This window comes from Capra hircus, chromosome 15 (genome assembly GCF_001704415.2).
Source record: "Capra hircus breed San Clemente chromosome 15, ASM170441v1, whole genome shotgun sequence".
NCBI classification, from domain to species: Eukaryota; Metazoa; Chordata; class Mammalia; order Artiodactyla; family Bovidae; genus Capra; species Capra hircus.
The window spans coordinates 28,075,939-28,097,960 of NC_030822.1; positions in this window are offsets into that span (position 1 = coordinate 28,075,939).

A 22,022-nucleotide genomic window follows, 5' to 3' on the forward strand; every position below is an offset into this window, starting at 1 on the left:
CACCAGTGGCCTCCATGCTGCTGAATCCAGTGGTCAATTCTCAGCTCTCATCTTGACCTCTCAGCAGCCTCAGACACAGTTGATCCCTCCCTCCTCCTTGAAACCACTTGGCCTGTGGGCACCACCCTCTCCTGGTTTGCCTCCTGCCCCTCTGGCTGCCCCTGGGTCTCCACAGTGGCTCTTATATTTCACCAGGCTAAGTGTTTGAGGGTCCTCCTGTCCCCTCAGTCCCTGGACCTTCCCTCTTCTTTCCACCCTCTCTCCTGCAGAGACTCCATCCAGGCTCACGGCCTTGGAATCTGTCTACAGGATGAACACTTCCAAGCTGCATCTCCTGCCTGACCTCCCCCAGGCTCCAGACTTGACTTTGTAGGTGGGTACTTCACATCCTCTCTGCTAGTTTCCTTGGCACCTCCATCACAGCCTATCTAGAACTGAACTTGACCTCCCCTCATCTACCCTTTCTACAGTCTCCACATAGCCATAGAGTTTTCCAAAGTCATTACACATTACACTGGTGGTCAACTGGTTAGGACTCTGCACTTTCACTGCTCAGATCTGGGATTCCTTGTATACTTCATTGTGCTTAACAGTGTTTTCTCAATGTTTAACGGAGATTGCATTTAAAAATATCTAATGAGGTGGGACAACATGGCAGCCTCCATCCTTGGCTCTGTTTTGTGGATTGTCTGGTAAGTTGTTCCTTCATCAGCTTCAGGCCAAGTTTGAAGTTACTATATGGACTGGAAAAGATGCATCTTCAGAAGAGAAGAAAAAGGCCTATAAGAGGCTATGGAGCAATTCTCTCAGAGAGAATACCATTTTCCCAAATAAGCTTCAGTCAGTGGCTGATGAAGCAATGGCTCCCCTTCTCAGTAATAACTGTCTCATAAGAATCAGAAATCATGTGTTGAAAGATCCCCTGCACAGGATAAAATGGTGCTGGAGGCTTTGTGGTATGGTCATCCTTCACTTAGCTGATCATGGGTATTTATTGGGGTTGAGCAAGCACTGTGGTAATCTGCTCCTGAACCTACTAAGTTTACAGGAAAAACAATTCTGTCAAGAGGAGGCTTTTCTGAAAGATAGAAACTTAATTTGGGAGGATCTGGATTAGAATTCTGCTCTACCTGATACTGTCTATAGTTAAAGTACTTTTAAATTTTAAATGAAGATATTTGGATGTTTGGATGTTTCATCGTGTCAGTGAGTTATCTTTTCTCTTGGACTTAATAAATTAAACATACTGTTCCCATACATAATGCAAAGAGTAGTGTAATTAAAAATGTCTCCTCAAAAAATAATGTTCATGATTCATTTGAATATCATTTTATGATATGTTCATGTTCTAGTCTTTTGTTGATTCAATAAATATTGATTAAATATCTCTTGCATGTGAAAGCTGCTTTTCACTCCCACAGCCAACCTCTGATCAACTCTGACACCAGCGTTCTCACTGGTCTCCATCTCTGTGTCCTTTCTCCCTCCCACACTCTCAACGGTTGGAGGGACAGCTGAATCTAAAGCTATGTGATTGCACCAGCTGCAGAGTAGTGGTGTCAGGCTTTTGCAAAATAACAGCATCAATTTACATCTCACCTGGAATATATAAGTGTCCCATGGATGCAGATCCTCTCTCCTTCTTGGTAAACTCAGACATCTTATTTCCTGTTGTGTAGAGAGATATCAAGTTGGGGTCCTGATTTCCAGTTCCTCATCATGAATGGACATGACTTTATTCATTGCATTTCCTCTCTGCGAAAAGTTTATGAGGAAAGAGGGTAGTGGAATTGGGCAGAGAGAGAAGCTGAACTAAAATGGCCCATCAGAGTGGTCCTGAATTGGGCTAAAGTGGCCAAGGCAGATTGGAAGAGCCTTGGATGAGGGCTGAGACCAGTCCTGCATTGGTCAATTTCCAGCTGTGAGATCTCAGACAAGTCCTTCCCTTCCCAGAGCCCCTCATCCTACCAGGTATCAGGGACTAAGACGACAGCCCCTACTGACCCATGTACAGTGCTCAGCAGTTCACCAGGCGTTCTGTGTCCCTTACCCCACAATCTCCTTTCAGCCCAACAACCAGGCAACACCATACTTCCTGGGGCAGTGTGGCACCTGTGTGGCCTGAGGACCTGCCTTGTCCACCAGCTGCCTGTTACTGGTTCCTGACAAGGTAAGTACAGAGTTTAAGAGTAACTGCTCAGAAACTGCTCAGAGCAATGTGGCACAATAGTTCTATGTGTATTGAAACTAAAAATTAAAAGTTAGATTTGAACTGTGTATCTTTGTTTTTCTTTTCTTGGGTAATTTATATTTTATTTTACAAATAGATAAGTTCATGATATCTTAGAAAAAAGAAAAAATACAAAAACCTGATGTTTAACCACAATTAATTGAGAAGCATAATCTAGGGCAATTCCAATAGTAACTTCTGACATTTTTAACATATTTTGAGACAGGAAGACTCTTTTGACCCTTCATCATTGACATTTACAGATAAGACCAGGGTTTGATGCTGTTGTTTTCTGTTCAGAACCTCTTTTGAAGCAGCTGAAAGAAGGAATCTTCCAACACACCTATTCATCTATTTCTATCCATTCTCCCACTAAGGATGTAACTTGACCAAGAGGGAAACACTCAGGTTAGCTTTCTGTCAGGGAGTGAGCAGAAGACATAGAATCTAAGAAAAACCCAAACCTAGTTCACGATTGACTCAAACTCTCCCAAATCTTTACAACCACTTTCAGGCATTTATAAACAGAAGGAGCAAGGAAGAAGCGGCATTGGTTGACCCCTCATTTATGGCTGAACAATTTACGGGTGAAGATGGGAGAGGATGTGAGTTGTATGGGCACACAGTGCAGGTGGCATTGGGAGTCCATAGGCGTAGCTGGTGCCATTGATCTTTTCAATGTACAACTGGGCTGAGTTTGAGGCCACAGTAGGCAAGGTGAGAGAAGGACACTTGGGCAGGCAGCTTTCATGTTGGTACCAGGATTCTAGCAAAGCTTTTAACCTCTCTGATATGAACCTCAATTGTATGAGGAGGTCACTGTTGGTTACACTGAGATTCCACACCTGAATCATCCTCCCAGACAGCCCAGCACATAGTTGATTCTGAGAAAGTGTTCTGAGAAGCAGGTAGTAGGTGTTTGCTAACAAGTTGCTCACACAGCTGACTCTGCCCTCCTGTGTCACTAAGACCCCACAGTCTAAGTGGATGCTCAGTCCAGCCTGAGGCATCCACTGCCTCTCTTATTTGGCCCAGGACCCATTCCAGCTCAAGCACCTCCCAGAGCTCCTCCCTACTGGGGGATCAATTCTGACCTCTGGACTGGACAGTATTCCCCCAGACAGCAGCCAGGCATCCTCAGAGACCCTGTATGCCCTGCTCTCTCTCTCTATCTCAATAGAACTTTGCTGCACAAAGGCCTAAACCTCAGCCTTAGGTTCCCAAAACCTCACCTTGACCCTGACCATCACCAGGAAGTCTCTCCCACATGTGCGCTGACTGCTCCCTCCTCTCTGTCTTTGCTCCCTCAGTAGCTCCTATGTTGCCGTCTCTGCCATCTTCGGATCCCTATCAAACCCCAGAGGGTGAGGCTGGGGCGGGCCAGGTGGATGCTAGCAGAGCTGTGCTGACTGACTCCTGTCCCACTTGTTGTCACCATCAAGCAGTGTCACCAGGCTGGGCCCCAGCAGGTCCTTTGTCCCCTGTAAGGAATGCTGTCCAAGAACTTCTTCCATGTCAAAGAGCAGAAGAGGGGAATGATGTCAGGAGGGGGCTCCGGTTCTGCCCAACTCTGAAAGCCTCTGAGACTTTCTGCCATACCTGACAACTCCTATGCTCCTTGCAAAACCTTGCTTTTAGGTCTTAAAGCCCTGCTTCCCTCTGCGCCTCGTGTCTCCAAGTCCATCCTTTGGGTTTGGACTGGTGGGCCTTATTTCCCACAATTTTGGGGGCTCCTCCAGGTTCTCTGTGCCTGTGTGGAAGTGGGACTTCGGTAGTAGGGAAGACATGTCCCACCCCACTATGGGTAGCCCACTACACTGGAGCCCAGCTCTCTGCAGAAGCCATAGAAAGACCTGAGACTTATTTGGAGGACAGTGGGAGCTACATGGGAAAAAGAAAGCCAGCACTAAGGCAAACAGGCCACCTCGCGCATGAGCCAAGGTAGGGAAAATCGGACTACAAGTACTTCCTTGGCGGTTGGGCATTTTCAGTGATCAAGTGCGTGTGAGTGAGTTGTGTCCTAGGCTCCAAGCGAGAAGGGAAACCCAATCTGCAGTTTCTCTTGTAAGGGAAGGGACCAGAAGCAGACAAAGAGATTGTCAGGATATAAAAGAAACCTCCAGTAGGAGTGGTTGAGTGTACAGGAAAACTCAGACACAGGACCAGTCAAAAGTCTTCTAGGCCTAGGGAACCACAGAGAAGGAGAGGCAAGAATTCTCCTGTGACATTCCCCTGGATCATCCACTGGGAGGATGTTGAGGGTTCAAAAAAGACGCATGCAAAAAAGTCTGGGCCCAAGGGTTACTCAGTTATAAAAGCCTGGGTGGTCTTGCTGAGTGGTTAGGTAAGAGGTAGATCAGGGGAGGAAGTGAAGCAACGGTGGGGTTAGGGGTGGGGGGTCATGAGCAAGAATGCAGTGCCCCTGGGGCTTTCTCCTCCTGGCCCTCCTTGCCCTGCTCATCTCTGTGGTGGCCCCTTAGAGATAAGAAAGACAAGGTCTTAAAAAAAAAGAAAAGAAAAACAAAGTCTTAAAAACAGAATGAGGGGTGTCAGAAAGCCAACCTCTAACACTCCAGCCAGATTCACGTACAATACATAGGACGCTCATACATGCCAGTACCTAGTTAATGGGGTTCTTTTGATATTTCAAAATTGACATTTTTGCATGCACAAAAAAAAAAGGAGAGAAGGAACCATGCCTTTTTAAAAGTTTTTTTTATTCCAACTCTTGTTTACAATTTGTGTTTTATATTGTGATATCTGATTTATAGCTAAGTTTGAAAAACAAAGCTACAAAATCCCTTGTTGTATCTATTTAGATATATGTATGTCTCGGTATATGTCTTTGTCTTTGGACAATATTACTAACTGCAGAAATTAATTTGTAAATGAGTGCTAATATAATTGGCCTAAAAAAAATTAAATGCTTATAAATCAAACAATTCTAAATACAAGAGAAATTAAACTAAGTGATTTTCAGGTTCACATGAACTGGAAAATATTCAGTATTAAATACCTGGTATTAGTGTTTATTTGTTGATTTAACTAATGTAGACATAAAACCGTTTACCACAGATTGAGACTTGAACCCATGCATTGGGACTTGAAGCCAGCCAAAATCCTGCTTGGGACTTGAATCCACGTGGCTGGGATTTCAGTTCAGTTCAGTTCAGTTCAGTCACTCAGTCGTGTCCAACTCTTTGCAACCCCAAGAACTGCAAGACACCAGGCCTCCGTGTCCATCACCAACTCCCGGAGTTCACCCAAACTCAAGTCCATCGAGTAGGTGATGCCATCCAGCCATCTCATCCTCTGTCATCCCCTTCTCCTCCTGCCCCCAATCCCTCCTAGCATCAGAGTCTTTTCCAATGAGTCAACTCTTATACTTACTAATATAAACATCCATTTTTGGTTGCTTAAGGAAAGCAGGAAGTGTGTTTTTGGTAAAGAAGGTATGAGGAAAGGAACTGTGTTTTATGAAGGGAAAAGGAAGTAGGCCTGACTTACAGGTGGCCATTTCAGGATGGGAGAACAAAGTATTGGGTACAGAAAGTGGTAAGAACTTTTGTGGAACGTGGACCCGGAGAAAAGTGTTTTGTGCATGGTTCGGTTCAGTTCAGTCACTCAGTCATGTCCGACTCTTTGAGACCCCATGGACTGCAGCACACCAGGCTTCCCTGTCCATCACCAACTTCTGAGCATGGTTGCTGCTGCTGCTGCTGCTAAGTTGCTTCAGTCGTGTCCGACTCTGTGCAACCCCATAGATGGCAGTCCACTAGGCTACCTCGTCCCTGGGATTCTCCAGGCAAGAACACTGGAGTGGGTTGCCATTTCCTTCTCCAATGCATGAAAGTGAAAAGTGAAAGTCAAGTCACTCAGTCATGTCCGACTCTTAGTGACCCCATGGACTGCAGCCTACCAGGCTCCTCCGCCCATGGGATTTTCCAGGCAAGAGTACTGGAGCATGTTTTAGGACTGACTAAGTTTAAAATAAATTAAGTTTAATTTTAAATAAATTCAAAAGTAAGCTGGCACAAAACTTTGGCTTTTCTCCCTGTTAAGAGAGACACCCTTTCTTCGGATATTGAACTGCCTTGTTCAGAGATTTAAGTTTCCTTATCTCTTAAATGATCTGTTCTGAAATCCTTTATCAGTTCAGTTCAGTCACTCAGTCGAGTCCAACTCTTTGTGACCCCATGAATCACAGCATGCCAGGCCTCCCTGTCCATCACCAACTCCTGGAGTTCACTCAGATTCATGTCCATCGAGTCAGTGATGCCATCCAGCCATCTCATCCTCGGTTGTCCCCTTCTCCTCCTGCCCCCAACCCCTCCCAGCATCAGAGTCTTTTCTAATGAGTCAACTCTTCTCATGAGGTGGCCAAAGTACTGGAGTTTCAGCTTTAGCATCATTCCTTCCAAAGAAATCCCAGGGCTGATCTCCTTCAGAATGGACTGGTTGGATCTCCTGCAGTCCAAGGAACTCTCAAGAGTCTTCTCCAACACCAGTTCAAAAGCATCAGTTCTTCGGTGCTCAGCCTTCTTCACAGTCCAACTCTCACATCCATACATGACTACTGGAAAAACCATAGCCTTGACTAGATGGACCTTAGTCTCGAAAGAAATGTCTCTGCTTTTGAATATGCTACTAGGTTGGTCATAACTTTTCTTCCAAGGAGCAAGCATCTTTTATAATTTCATGGCTGCAGTCACCATCTGCAGTGATTTTGGAGCCCAAAAATATAAAGTCTGACACTGTTTCCACTGTTTCCCCATCTATTTCCCATGAAGTGATGGGACCGGATGCCATGATCTTCGTTTTCTGAATGTTGAGCTCTAAGCCAACTTTTTCACTCTCCTCTTTCACTTGCATTAAGAGGCTTTTAGTTCCTCTTCACTTTCTGCCATAAGGGTGGTGTCATCTGCATATCTGAAGTGACTGATATTTCTCCCGGCGATCTTGATTCCAGCTTGTGCTTCTTCCGGCCCAGCGTTTCTCATGATGTACTCTGCTGCTGCTGCTGCTGCTGCTGCTGCTGCTGCTGCTGCTGCTGCTAAGTCACTTCAGTCGTGTCCGACTCTGTGTGACCCCGTAGACGGCAGCCTACCAGGCTCCCTCGTCTCTGGGATTCTCCAAGCAAGAACACTGGAGTGGGTTGCCATTTCCTTCTCCAATGCATAAAAGTGAAAGGTGAAAGTGAAGTCATTCAGTTGTGTCCAACTCCTAGCAACCTCATGGACTGTAGCCCACCAGGCTCCTCCGTCCATGGGATTTTCCAGGCAAGAGTACTGGAGTGGGTTGCCATTTGCATATAAGTTAAATAAGCAGGGTGACAATATACAGCCTTGACGTATTCCTTTTCCTATTTGGAACCAGTCTGTTGTTCCATGTCCAGTTCTAACTGTTGCTTCCTGACCTGCATACAGATTTCTCAAGAGGCAGATCAGGTATAGTTTGGCTTAAATGGATACCTATTGTTTCACAATGAGCTATAATCCTATCTGACTGAGTGTTCTAAACCTTTTTGATATTTGTTGACAAAACTTCTTAAATCATTCTAATGAAGCACTTTTGACATCTAGCTAACTTAGGGAAGCTTAGCTTATGGAAGCTTCAGAGGTCCCCTGAAACATCTCAGAGAGATATTAAACTAATTAGGTTCATGTGTATGCAGAATTATGTAGGAAGTATTATCACGTGAGTAGTAACTTATATTGTATGGTAAATCTCATTAATATAGGTATCCTAGAAACTATATGGAGTTCCTAAAATTCTGGTATGTCCGAGTAAGATGTTATCAGTCATAATTCTAGTTACTATCTTAAAATATCGTCATAGCACTAACCAAGTTTCACAAAACATGTTTACTCCTCAAGATTTATAGAAAGGCATGTGTGCTCAGTCATGTCTGACTTTATGCAACTTCATAGACTGTAGTCAGCCAGGCTTCTCTGTTCATGGAATTTTCCAGGCAAGAATATTGGAGTGGGTTACCATTTCCTTCTCTAGGGAATCTCCCCAACCCAGGAATCGAACCCACATCTCTTCTGTCTCCTGTATTGTTAGGCAGATACTTTACCAGCTGAGTCACTGGGGAAGACTTTTGGATAAATACCAGTTTCTGAACTGAAGCTGAAGCTCCGATACTTTGGCCACCTGATGCGAAGAACTGACTCATTGGAAAAGACCTAGATTCTGGGAAAGATTGAAGACAGGAGGAGAAGGGGATGACAGAGGATGAGATGGTTGGATGGCATCACCAGCCCGATGGACATGAGTTTGAGCAAGCTCTAGGAGTTGATGATGGACAGGGAAGCCTGGCGTGCTGCAGTCCATGGGGTTGCAAAGAGTCAGACACGACCGAGTGACTGAACTGAATGAGAAATCTGATGACTTCACAAAAGTTAACAAAAGGACTGAAAGAACTGGCAAATATGTTTATAACTTTTATGGTTTCTATCTGAAAATTTATAATTTTGAATCTGTGTTTTCCAGGAGTAGGGAAAACCTTCCCCTTAAACTAATTATGACAGTAATTTAGTAAAATTATACTTTGTAAACAAATTGAAACATTTATCTTTCCTCTCTCTCTGACCCCTCCAGAGATTGGAAACTTTTAGGTTTAGGAATTCACTTAGATCTGTTAGGCAAAATCTGTGATAACCCTTTGACATGACTTTCCTATCCCTGAAAGGTTTTATTTTAAAAGTTCAGTCTGAGACTCTATAACAGTTTCAGTAAAGCAAAAAATGTTTATGGTCAGTTATGGTTATATAAATCATCAGGCTACTTTTATTGAGACCAGACCTATTTCTCAAGCAAGTTTTAATTTGGTTATATTTGGTGAAAATTGTTAGGGTTCACAAGGGGCTCATAGTATATAGTTAAAATATGGCCCATTGTGGTGACCTGACAAACAAGGGACGAAGTCACAGTGGCCACATTGCCCTAGCGGGCATCCTGTTTTTCCTTAAGGCAATATCCTGTTTTTCTCTGCTGGTGCCAGTTTCTCAAGAATATGTGACCACCCGACTGTGAGACCCCTTCAACTAGACCCCACAAGACCCCTGCTGCAGGCTAAAGATGAACTGAGGACCCCTCCCACTGGGGCACAATTTCCCATCTATAGGAGAAGGCAATGGCAACCCATTCCAGCGTTCTTGCCTGGAGAATCCAAGGGATGAGGGAGCCTGGTGAGCTGCCATCTATGGGGTCGCACAGAGTCAGACATGACTGAGCGACTTGGCAGCAGCAGCAGGGTATAAGAAGGGTTGGCTGTAAAGGGAGGGCACTGGTTTTTCTCTAAAACCAGTTACTTTCTTTCCCCCTTCCTACAATAAATCTTTATCCGCCTGAATGCCTGGCTCGCTCTCTTTTTCTCAGCGCTCGCCTTACATTTCTGGTGCCGAAACCTGGGAGGGAAGACCCACCGCGGCTAGGGGGGCTCCTCTCCTGAGCCCACTTTCAGTGGTTCCCTCCCTTGGACCTCGCCAGAAACTGGGACTAGCCACCCAGGACGGGACTCTCTGCCGGGAGCCAGCGTGAGGAACTCCACCCTTGGCAAAGGTCATGAGGAAGGAGGCTCAGCATACGCAAAGGCAGGATCGAGCCTCAGGAAACCCCCTGTTCCCGAGCATCTACCCCCAAAACCAGAGTCTGTTTTATGCTCTCACCTATACCTCTGACTTTACGGGGGGCTCTCCCCCATCACCATTTCTCTCCGAAAAGGAATTAACTTGCAGCTCCAATTAAAAGTTCCTAGGAGTGACAAGAGTGTTTCAACTTACAAACTCCTCTGAAGGTTCTCTAGCCTGCCTAAGCGGGTTCGTCCGGCCACATGTGATTGTTTACAGCCTCCTAACCGTGAGAGGCACGAGATGCTTTAAAACTTTCTAAATACAGACTCTTTTGAGAAGTTAGAAAATTGTTAGTATAGTATAGTGGGTTGATTAGAAATTATATTGGTGAAGGGTTTTTTCATTTGTTGTGCCAATAATTACTGCTAATTCCCTGCCCTGGGTGTGACAAGGGTGTCTCAGGTCAAACCTCTCTGCTGACAGACTAGCTTGTGTGACAACCTCTCAACCATAAACAGCACAGAGAGTCTGGAGTATTTTGAAAGTCTTAATTAGCATAGGGCTTTTCTCATTGTCAATGTTTGTCAATAGTCAATGCTTGCCGCCAGGCCTCCATATCCTTAGGCACCTGGGAATATATTAATCAATGTATTTGGAATATAGAAAAGGAAATATAGTAGTTTTTGATGTTAGCAATACTAGACTTTTTTAGTTAATGAATTTTCTCTTTTGTTATAGATCACTGTACTTTGTTATAAATCACTGTGTCCTTGCTATGTAAAAATGTAACTTTATCACTATCTTAAGACTAAATAGATCTTAAGGAGAATACTGGTGAAGGGTTTTCATTTGTTGAGCCAATATTTGCTGCTAAATCTCCATATCCCTTGCCCTTATAATGAATATAACTAGCATATAGGAGAAATAAGTATTAACCTTTAAGATTAATCATGTTAACCTTAGGTTAAGTAAATTCCTTTCTTGATTGTAACCCACTACACCCTCACCCTATAGGAATGCAACTTTATTTGGAGGGTGGTGCTTGGTTTAAGAAAAAATCACCCCTGGAAAAAGATAAGTTTTCCGGTTGACTGACCGTTATCAAAAGGATCATAAAATGTCAGCAGGACTCATGGCCAGAAGATGATGTAAAACCCCTAAAACCTTTGTATAATTTTATATGAAGCACCTGATTGTGACAAGGGTCAGGTCTGCTGACCCCTGCTTGACTCTGTATTCCTCCCTATGTGTAACAAAAAGTATATAAGCAAACCTGAAAAATAAAGAAATGGGATCTGTTTCTGGAAAGACTGATTCCCCCGTGTCATTCTCTTCCCTTCTGGCTGAATTCCCATCTGGAATTTGGGTACTCACCAAGCCTGCTAATTCTGCCTGGGCTTCTAAGATCAGACTGGGGAGGCCTCAGTGCCTCCTCTCCTTCAGGAGAACGGAAAGACGCCTGTGGCCTACATAGGCGGTGATTGGTATTCCACGTAAACCAAGTTATTCAGCCTCTTTTTCTCCACTAATTTTCCTACTACACTATCCGTTTCTAATCTCTCTCTATATCTGTAATTAAATAAGTTTTTTCCTAGGACTTAGGACTTTTTGCCTACTTTTCGTCTCCCCTTCGAATTACCCCGGATCCACTGGGGCTGGACCCCTGCAACTCTCCACTTGCCTTGCTGGATTGACATCCACACACGGGCTCTAATTTCATCGGCAGCAGGGCTGAGTGGATTCCTGCTCTCTGGGATCCTCTTTCTCTGGTCTGGTTTTTGAAGCCCTAGGTGGAGGATCCCCTCGACCCTTGGGCCCTAGTCTCACTTTGAAATAGGTGATGCCCATTTCAAGGTAGACTCTGTGGCTGTCTGAGAATGCCATGGGAACAGGGACACCTTTTCTCTCCGAGCTTTCTCTTCGTTTTTCACTCGCCCTTGTTTGCCCTCCCTCCCTATTCGACTATAATGGGAAATTCTCAGTTTCACCTTACAAAATCTACACCTTAAGACCGCCTTCTCCAAAACCCAAAAACCTTGGGTTTTCAAGGAGAAATAAGGCCAAAGCGACTCACTTATTACTCTAACACTGTATGGCTACAATATCGACTGGGTAATAGGTCCCAGTGGCCAGGAAAAGGAACTGTTGACTATAGATAACTTTTTGCCGCTGCTATGGCAAGTGGTCCGAGATCCCTTATGTTCAGGCTTTCTTTGCTTTCCACTCTCGGCCCTCTCTCTGTACTTCCTGTTCTACTTCTCAATATTTTTAGCCCACTCTGGGCCACATCCCCCTAATACTATATATTTCCTGATACCTGTTCCGATTTTTTCCTCCTCTTCTTTTGACCCTTCTGACCATAGTGCACCTCAAATCGCCTCTAATCCTATGGTAGCAGACTCAGTCCCACAACCTCCACTTTAGATCTCCCTACCCCCTCTCATTGGAAAAGACTCTGATGCTGGGAGGGATTGGGGGCAGGAGGAGAAGGGGATGACAGAGGATGAGATGGCTGGATGGCATCACAGACTTGATGGATGTGAGTCTGAGTGAACTCCGGGAGTTGGTGATGGATGGGGAGGCCTGGCGTGCTGCGATTCAAGGGGTCGCAAAGAGTCAGACATGACTGAGTGACTGAACTGAACTGAACTAAACCCCCTCCCAGTCCTCTTCCCTCTCAGGCGCAGGCCGCTACTGCAGCTTCCGACCCTCCCCCCAGGCCTATTTCGGAAAACTGGGTTCTGGGGCTTCTGCTCCACCTCCTACTACCAGATTCTCAAGTCCCAATCCCAACCTCCGTAAATCCCCTCCTCACACCTGGCTGCAGCTTTAAGGAAACAGAACTCTGAATCCCTCCCAGCTCCCCTCCTTCCCTTAGGAGAGGTGGCTGGTACAGAACGCATTGTTCAGATACACATCTCGTTCTCCCTCTCCGATTTATCTCAAATAGAAAAATGTCTTGGCTCTTTTTCCTCTGACCCTGACACTTATTTAAAAGAATTTAAATACCTCACCCGGAAAAGGCAATGGCACCCCACTCCAGTACTCCTGCCTGGAAAATCCCATGGACAGAAGAGCCTGGTAGGCTGCAGTCCATGGGGTCACTGAGAGTCGGACATGACTGAGTGACTTCACTTTCACTTTTCACTTTTCATTTTCATGCATTGGAGAAGGAAATGGCACCCCATTCCACTAATCCTGCCTGGAGAATCCCAGGGACAGGGGAGCCTGGTGGGCTGCTGTCTATGGGGTCGCAGAGTTGGAGATGACTGAAGTAACTTAGCAGCAGCAAATACCTCACCCAGTCTTATGACTTGACCTGGCATGATATTTACAATATACTCTCCTCTACCCTGGAGAAGGCAATGGCACCCCACTCCAGTACTCTTGCCTGGAAAATCCCATGGATGGAGGAGCCTGATAGGCTGCAGTCCATGGGGTCACAAAGAGTCAGACACAACTGAGAGACTTCACTTTGACTTTTCACTTTCATGCATTGGAGAAGGAAATGGCAACCCACTCCAGTATTCTTGCCTAGAGAATCCCAGGAATGGGCGAGCCTGGTGGGCTGCCGTCTATGGGGTCACACAGAGTTGGACACAACTGAAGCAACTTAGCAGCAGCAGCAGCTCCTCTACCCTTCTCCCAGAAGAAAAAGAATGAATCTGGCAAGTCTCTCAGGTTCATGCCAATGAAATACATCAAACTGATGATACTTAGCCTGTAGGCTCAGCTGCTGTTTCCAGGGATGACCCTAATTGGGAATACCAGGCCGAGTGTCCAGGGCGAGCAGTCTGTAATCACATGGTGACTTGCCTTATTTCAGGCCTCCAAAAGGCAGGACATAAAGCTGTTAACTTTGATAAACTCAAAGACCAGATGAAAATCAGCACAATTTCTAGCTAGATTAACAGAAGCCCTACAAAAATGTACAACATTAGATCCAACTTCAACAGAAGGTACTCTTGTCCTTAATACTCATTTTATTTCCCAATCATCCCCAGACATTCGAAAAAAGCTAAAAAAGGCAGAGGAAGGCCCTCAAACCTCTCAACGAGATGTTTTAAATTTGGCTTAAAAAATTTTCAATAACCCGGAAGAACAGACAAAACTAGAAAAGGCTCAAAGAGATCAGGCTAAATATCATCTCTTAGCCACCGCCCTATATGGCTCCAAACCTCAATCCTCTGACTGAGGAAAAAAATCATCCAGGCCCTGTTACAAATGCAGTAAAGAAGGGCACTGGGCCTGCTCATGCCCAAACCCTAGGCCTGCTCCAGGTCCAAGTCCTAATTGTGGCATAAAGGGGCATTGGAAGGTAGACTGCCTTAATTCCCCTCTAGGGATCCAGACATCTCCTCCTGGTCCTGAGCAAGAGTCCTCAGACCCAGCTCTGCCCAGACTCCTTGGACTCACCGCTGAAGACTGAAGGTGCCCAGGGCCCCAGGCCCCAACTCTCATTACCTCTACGGAGCCCAGGGTAACTCTCACAGTGGCAGGTAAGCCGATCTCTTTTCTTATTGACACGGGGGCCACCTATTCTGCCATGCCTGCTTATTCCAGAAAAACTAAAATCTCTCAGATCTCTGTTATGGGGGTTGATGGTTTAGTGACTACACCACAGATTACTGAGCCTCTGCCTTGCAGACTTCAAAATACCCCATTCTCTCATTCTTTCCTCATACTCCCAAAATGCCCCACTCCAATTCTTGGGAGGGATCTGCTCTTCAAATTCAAGGCTTTCCTCACTATTCCAAATCTTTTTCCCTACCTGGCCTACTATTTCTTGAACCTACTACTTCCTCACCTCCCACCACACTCCTTTTTATATTCGTCTAAAAGACCCAACAAAGTTTCCCAATCAATCTCAATACCCTATTTCCCAGATACATCAACAGGGGTTAAAACCCATCATCTCTAAGCTGCTGCATCAGGGTCTCTTGCACCCTACTCACTCTCCTTATAATACACCTATCCCACCTGTTAAAAAGCTAATGTCTCCCACCACCTGATTCAAGACTTGAGACTTATTAATGCCGCTGTATTAATAAAAAGCAAAGGAGAAAAGGAAAGATATAAGCAGCTGAATGCAGAGTTCCAAAGAATAGCAAGAAGAGATAAGAAAGCCTTCTTCAGCGATCAATGCAAAGAAATAGAGGAAAACAACAGAATAGGAAAGACTAGAAATCTCTTCAAGAAAATTAGAGATACCAAGGGAACATTTCATGCAAAGATGGGCTCGATAAAGGACAGAAATGGTATGGACCTAACAGAAGCAGAAGATATTAAGAAGAGGTGGCAAGAATACATGGAAGAACTGTACAAAAAAGATCTTCACGACCCAGATAACCATGATGATGTGATCACTAATCTAGAGCCAGACATCTTGGAATGTGAAGTCAAGTGGGCCTTAGAAAGCATCACTACGAACAAAACTAGTGGAGGTGATGGAATTCCAGTTGAGCTATTTCAAATCCTGGATGATGATGCTGTGAAAGTGCTGCACTCAATATGCCAGCAAATTTGGAAAACTCAGCAGTGGCCACAGGACTGGAAAAGGTCAGTTTTCATTCCAATTCCAAAGAAAGGCAATGCCAAAGAATGCTCAAACTACCACCCAATTGCACTCATCTCACATGCTGGTAAAGTAATGCTCAAAATTCTCCAAGCCAGGCTTCAGCAATACGTGAACGTGAACTCCCTGATATTCAAGCTGGTTTTAGAAAAGGCAGAGGAACCAGAGATCAAATTGCCAACATCTGCTGGATCATGGAAAAAGAAAGAGAGTTCCTGAAAAACATCTATTTCTGCTTTATTGACTATGCCAAAGCCTTTGACTGTGTGGATCACAACAAACTGTGGAAAATTCTGAAAGAGATGGGAATACCAGACCACCTAACATGCCTCTTGAGAAATCTGTATGCAGGTAGGGAAGCAACAGTTCGAACTGGACATGGAACAACAGACTGGTTCCAAATAGGAAAAGGAGTACGTCAAGGCTGTATATTGTCACCCTGCTTATTTAACTTCTATGCAGAGTACATCATGAGAAACGCTGGGCTGGAAGAAGCACAAGCTGGAGTCAAGATTGCTGGGAGAAATATCAATCACCTCAGATATGCAGATGACACCACCCTTATGGCAGAAAGTAAAGAGGAACTAAAAGCCTCTTGATGAAAGTGAAAGAGGAGAGCGAAAAAGTTGGCTTAAAGCTCAACATTCAGAAAATGAAGATCATGGCATCTGGTCCCATCACTTCATGGGAAATAGATGGGGAAACAGTGGAAACAGTGTCAGACTTTATGTTTGGGGGCTCCAAAATCACTGAAGATGGTGATTGCAGCCATGAAATTAAGAGACACTTACTCCTTGGAAGAAAAGTTATGACCAACCTAGATAGTATATTCAAAAGCAGAGACATTACTTTGCCGACTAAGGTCCATCTAGTCAAGGCTATGGTTTTTCCTGTGGTCATGTATGGATGTGAGAGTTGGAGTGTGAAGAAGGCTGAGCACTGAAGAATTGATGCTTTTGAGCTGTGGTGTTGGAGAAGACTCTTGAGAGTCCCTTGGACTGCAAGGAGATCCAACCAGTCCATTCTGAAGGAGATCAGCCCTGGGATTTCTTTGGAAGGAATGATGCTAAAGCTGAAACTCCAGTACTTTGGCCAGCTCATGAGAAGAGTTGACTCATTGGAAAAGACTCTGATGCTGTGAGGTATTGGGGGCAGGAGGAGAAGGGGACGACAGAGGATGAGATGGCTGGATGGCATCACGGACTCGATGGACATGAGTCTGAGTGAACTCCGGGAGTTGGTGATGGACAGGGAGGCCTGGCATGCTGTGATTCATGGGGTCGCAAAGAGTCGGACACGACTGAGTGACTGAACTGGACTGAATGCTGCTGTCATCCCCATTCACCCAGTAGTTCCAAATCCCTATACTCTTCTTTCCCTTATTTCTCCTTTTACTACCTATTTCATCGTCCTGGACCTCAAGGATGCATTTTTCACCATCCCTTTACACCTAGATTCTCAAGATCCTTTTGTTTTTACCTGGACAGATCCAGACACTCATCACTCTGAACAATTAACATGGGCTGTCCTTCCCCAAGGATTTCGTGCTAGTCCCCTTTTTTTTGGCCAAGCCCTTGCCTCAGATTTAACCTCCCTCGATCTTGTCCCAAGCTCTATCCTCCAATACGTTCATTATCTTCTCCTTTGTAGCCCCTCACTCATACACTCCAGTAACATACAATACAACTCCTCAACTTCCTAGCCAATCGGAGGTATCAAGTATCTCCTACTAAGGCTCAACTTTTCTTTCCTGAGGTCACCTATCTTGGAGTCCTCCTGACACCATCAAAGAGACATATAACTACTGATAGAAAGTCCCTTTCATCTGCCCTTCCACTCCCTACATCTAAAACAGAAATTCTGTCCTTTTCGGGCTTGGCTGGGTATCTACTCTGGATCCCCAATTTTGCCCTCCTAGCACGACCCCTATACTAAGCTACCCAGGGGGATCTTTCAGAGCTTCTTGAGCCTAAGTCAAACATCCATTCAGCCTTTAATGCTCTAAAACAAGCTATTCTCTTGGCCCCAACTTTAACACCTCCTGATCTCTCTTGCCCTTTCATACTCTATACTACTGAGAGAAAAAAAAAATTGCCCTGGGAGTCTTCGGACAGATGCAGGGCCCTTCCCTTGCTCCCACTGCTTATCTGTCAAGTCAGCTGGATACCACCATACAGGGATGGCCAGCCTGCCTGTGTGCTCTGGCCACAGCTACACTTCTCGCTCAAGAAAGCAAAACCTACTTTTGGGACGCCCAAGGTCATTTGCTCACCACATGACCTTAAGAATTTACTCTCACAAGGCCATGGCTTTTCTATCACCTTCTAGCATCCAACTAATTCACTCACTCCCCTAGAAACTCCTGAGTTCTCTTTTGAATGCTGCCCTACTCTTAACTCTGCCACCCTTATCCCTAATTCTTCTGGGCCTCCAACTCACACTTGTAATGAGACATTAGAAGACTTGATACCTCATTTCTTCCATATCTCCTCAGCCCCTTTAAATAACCCTGATCTTGCTTGGCAAATCTCTGTTGCTCCTAACAACCAAACCCTGCCTATCTCAGTTCAGTTCAGTCACTCAGTCATGTCCAGCTCTTTGCGACCCCATGAATCGCAGCACACCAGGCCTCCTTGTCCATCACCAACTCCCGGAGTTCATTCAAACTCATATCCATCGAGTTGATGATGCCATCCAGCCATCTCATCCTCTGTCGTCCCCTTTTCTTCCTGCCCCCAATCCGTCCTAGCCTCAGAGTCTTTTCCAATGAGTCAATTCTTCTCATGAGGTAGCCAAAGTATTGGACTTTCAGCTTTAGCATCTGTCCTTCCAAAGAACGCCCAGGGCTGATCTCCTTTAGAATGGACTGGTTGGATCTCCTTGCAGTCCAAGGGACTCTCAAGAGTCTTCTCCAACACCACAGTTCAAAAGCATCAATTCTTTGGCACTCAGCTGTCTTCACAGTCCAACTCTGGCATCCATACATGACCACAGGAAAAACCATAGCCTTGACTAGATGGACCTTTATTGGCAAAGTAATGTCTCTGCTTTTAAATATACTATCTAGGTTGGTCATAACTTTCCTTCCGAGGAGTAAGTGTCTTTTAATTTCATGGCTGCAGTCACCATCTGCAGTGATTTTGGAGCCCCCCAAAATAAAGTCTGACACTGTTTCCACTGTTTCCCCATCTATTTCCCATGAAGTGATGGGACCGGATGCCATGATCTTAGTTTTCTGAATGTTGAGCTTTAAGGCAACTTTTTCGCTCTCCTCTTTCACTTTCATCAAGAGGCTTTTTAGCTCCTCTTCACTTTCTACCAAAAGGGTGGTGTCATCTGCATATCTGAGGTGATTGATATTTCTCCCAGCAATCTTGACTCCAGCTTGTGCTTCTTCCAGCCCAGCGTTTCTCATGATGTACTCTGCATAAAAGTTAAATAAGCAGGGTGACAATATACAGCCTTGACGTACTCCTTTTCCTATTTGGAACCAGTCTGTTGTTCCATGTCCAGTTCGAACTGTTGCTTCCTGACCTGCGCATAGGTTTCCCAAGAGGAAGGTCAGGTGGTCTGGTATTCCCATCTCTTTTAGAATTTTCCAGTTTATTGTGATCCACACAGTCAAAGGCTTTGGCATAGTCAATAAAGCAGAAATAGATGTTTTTCAGAAACTCTCTTGCTTTTTCCATGATCCAGCAGATGTTGGCAATTTGATCTCTGGTTCCTCTGACTTTTCTAAAACCAGATTGAACATCTGGAAGTTCATGGTTCACGTATTGCTAAAGCCTGGCTTGGAGAATTTTGAGCATTACTTTACTAGCATGTGAGATGAGTGCAATTGTGCAGTAGTTTTAGCATTCTTTGGCACTGCCTTTCTTTGGGACAGGTGGGTCATGGTGGAGAGGTCTAACAGAATGTGGTGCACTGGAGCAGGGAGTGGCAAACCACTTCAGTATTCTTGCCTTGAGAACCCCATGAACAGTATGAAAAGGCAAAATGATAGGATACTGAAAGAGGTACTCCACAGGTCAGTAGATGCCCAATATGCTCCTGGAGGTCAGTGGAGAAATAACTCCAGAAAGAATGAAGAGATGGAGCCAAAGCAAAAACAATACCCAGTTGTGGATGTGACTGGTGATAGAAGCAAGATCCGATGCTGTAAAGAGCAATATTGCATAGGAACCTGGAATGTCAGGTCCATGAATCAAGGCAAAATGGAAGTGGTCAAATAGGAGCTGGCAAGAGTGAACGTCAACATTCTAGGAATCAGCAAACTAAAATGGACTGGAATGAGTGAATTTAACTCAGATGATCGTTATATCTACTACTGAGGGCAGGAATCCCTTAGAAGAAATGAAGTAGCCATCATGGTCAACAAAAGTCTGAAATGCAGTACTTGGATACAATCTCAAAAATGGCAGAACGATCTCTGTTCATCTCCAAGGCAAACCATTTAAGATCACAGTAATCTAAGTCTATGCCCCAACCAGTAACACTGAAGAAGCTGAACGGTTGTATGAAGACCTACAAGACCTTTTAGAACTAACACCCAAAAAAGATGTCCTTTTCATTATAGGGGACTGGAATGCAAAAGAAGAGTCAAGAAACACCTGGAGTAATAGGCAAATTTGGCCTTGGAATGCGGAATGAAGCAGGGCAAAGGCTAATAGAGTTTTGCCAAGCAAATGCACTGGTCATAGCAAACATCCTCTTCCAACAATATAAGAGAAGACTCTACACATGGACATCACCAGATGGTCAACACCGAAATCAGATTGATTATATTCTTTGCAGCCAAAGATGGAGAAGCTCTATACAGTCAGCAAAAACAAGAGCAGGAGCTGACTGTGGCTCAGATCATGAGCTCCTTATTGCCAAATTCAGACTCAAATTGAAGAAAGTAGGGAAAACCACTAGACCATTCATTCAGGTATGACCTAAATCAAATCCCTTATGATTATACAGTGGAAGTGAGAAATAGATTTGATGGATAGAGTGCCTGGTGAACTATGGAATGAGGTATGTAACATTGTACAGGAGACAGGGATCAAGACCATCCCCAAGAAAAAGAAATGCAAAAAAGCAAAATGGCTGTCTGAGGAGGCCTTACAAATAGCTGTGAAAAGAAGAGAAGCAAAAAGCAAAAGAGAAAAGGAAAGATATAACCATCTGAATTCAGAGTTCCAAAGAATAGCAAGGAGAGATAAGAAAGCCTTCCTCAGGGATCAGTGCAAAGAAATAGAGGAAAACAACAGAATGGGAAAGACTAGAGATCTCTTCAAGAAAATTAGAGATACCAAGGGAACATATCATGCAAAGATGGGCTCAATAAAGGACAGAAATGTTATGCACCTAATAGAAGCAGAAGATATTAAGAAGAGGTGGCAAGAATACACAGAAGAACTGTACAAAAAAGATCTTCATGACCAAGATAATCATGATGGTATGATCACTCATCTAGAGCCAGACATCCTGGAATGTGAAGTCAAGTGGGCTTTAGAAAGCATCACTATGAGCAAAGCTAGTGGAGGTGATGGAATTCCAGTTGAGCTATTTCAAATCCTGAACGATGATGTTGTGAAAGTGCTGCACTCAATATGCCAGTAAATATGGAAAACTCAGCAGTGGCCACAGGACTGGAAAAGGTCAGTATTCATTTCAATCCCAAAGAAAGGCAATGCCAAAGAATGCTCAAACTACTGCACAATTGCACTCATCTCACATGCTAGTAAAGTAATGCTCAAAATTCTCCAAGCCTGCCTATTTCGCTAATCCACAAACAACCCAAACAAGCAATTCAATTCATTCCCTTATCAATAAGCCTAGGAATAGTGGTGGGGATTGGAACAGGGACTGCAGGACTCATGACCTCTTTAAACTACTATCAGAATGTCTCTAATGATCTTATTGAAAGCCTAGAAGAAGTCGCGATTGGCCTTATCACTCTCCAGAGCCAACTAGATTCCCTGGCAGCTGTGGTCCTTCAAAACAGAAGAGGGTTAGACCTTCTCACAGAAGGAAAAGGAGGCCTGCGTCTTTTTCTAGACAAAGCCTGCTGTTTCTACATCAATAAATCAGGCGTTGTAAAGGAGGCAGCAAGGAATCTGATAAATAGGGCCTCAAGAATACATCAGCATCTCATTAATTCATGGGAAAACTGGCTAAGCAGTTGGGATTGGATGGCATGGGTCCTACCTTTACTGGGCCCCCTTCTCATATTAAACCTTATTCTGACTTTCAGCCCCTGTCTAAGGCATCTTTTTTCAAATTTTCTCCAGGATTGCCTATGAGCCTTCACCAGACTGTTCATGAGCTACTTCTAACTTGCTCCAATTATCAAACACCTTGGGCCCACTCAGACTGTCTTTAACCGACGTTCCAGTCTTTTCTTATCTTACCCCATGACATCATCCCAAACCAGTGTGAAACAGATACAGAAGACTGGCCTTTGGCCCTTATCCTATGTCAAAAAGGCTGGAATGTTAGAGATCACAAGAGGCTCACAGCGTATAGTTAAAATATGGTCCATTGTGGTGACCTGACAAACAAGGGATGAAGTCACAGTGGCCACATTGCCCTAGCGGGCATCCTGTCTTTTCCATCCTGTTTTTCCCTGCTGGTGCCAGTTTCTCAAGCGTAT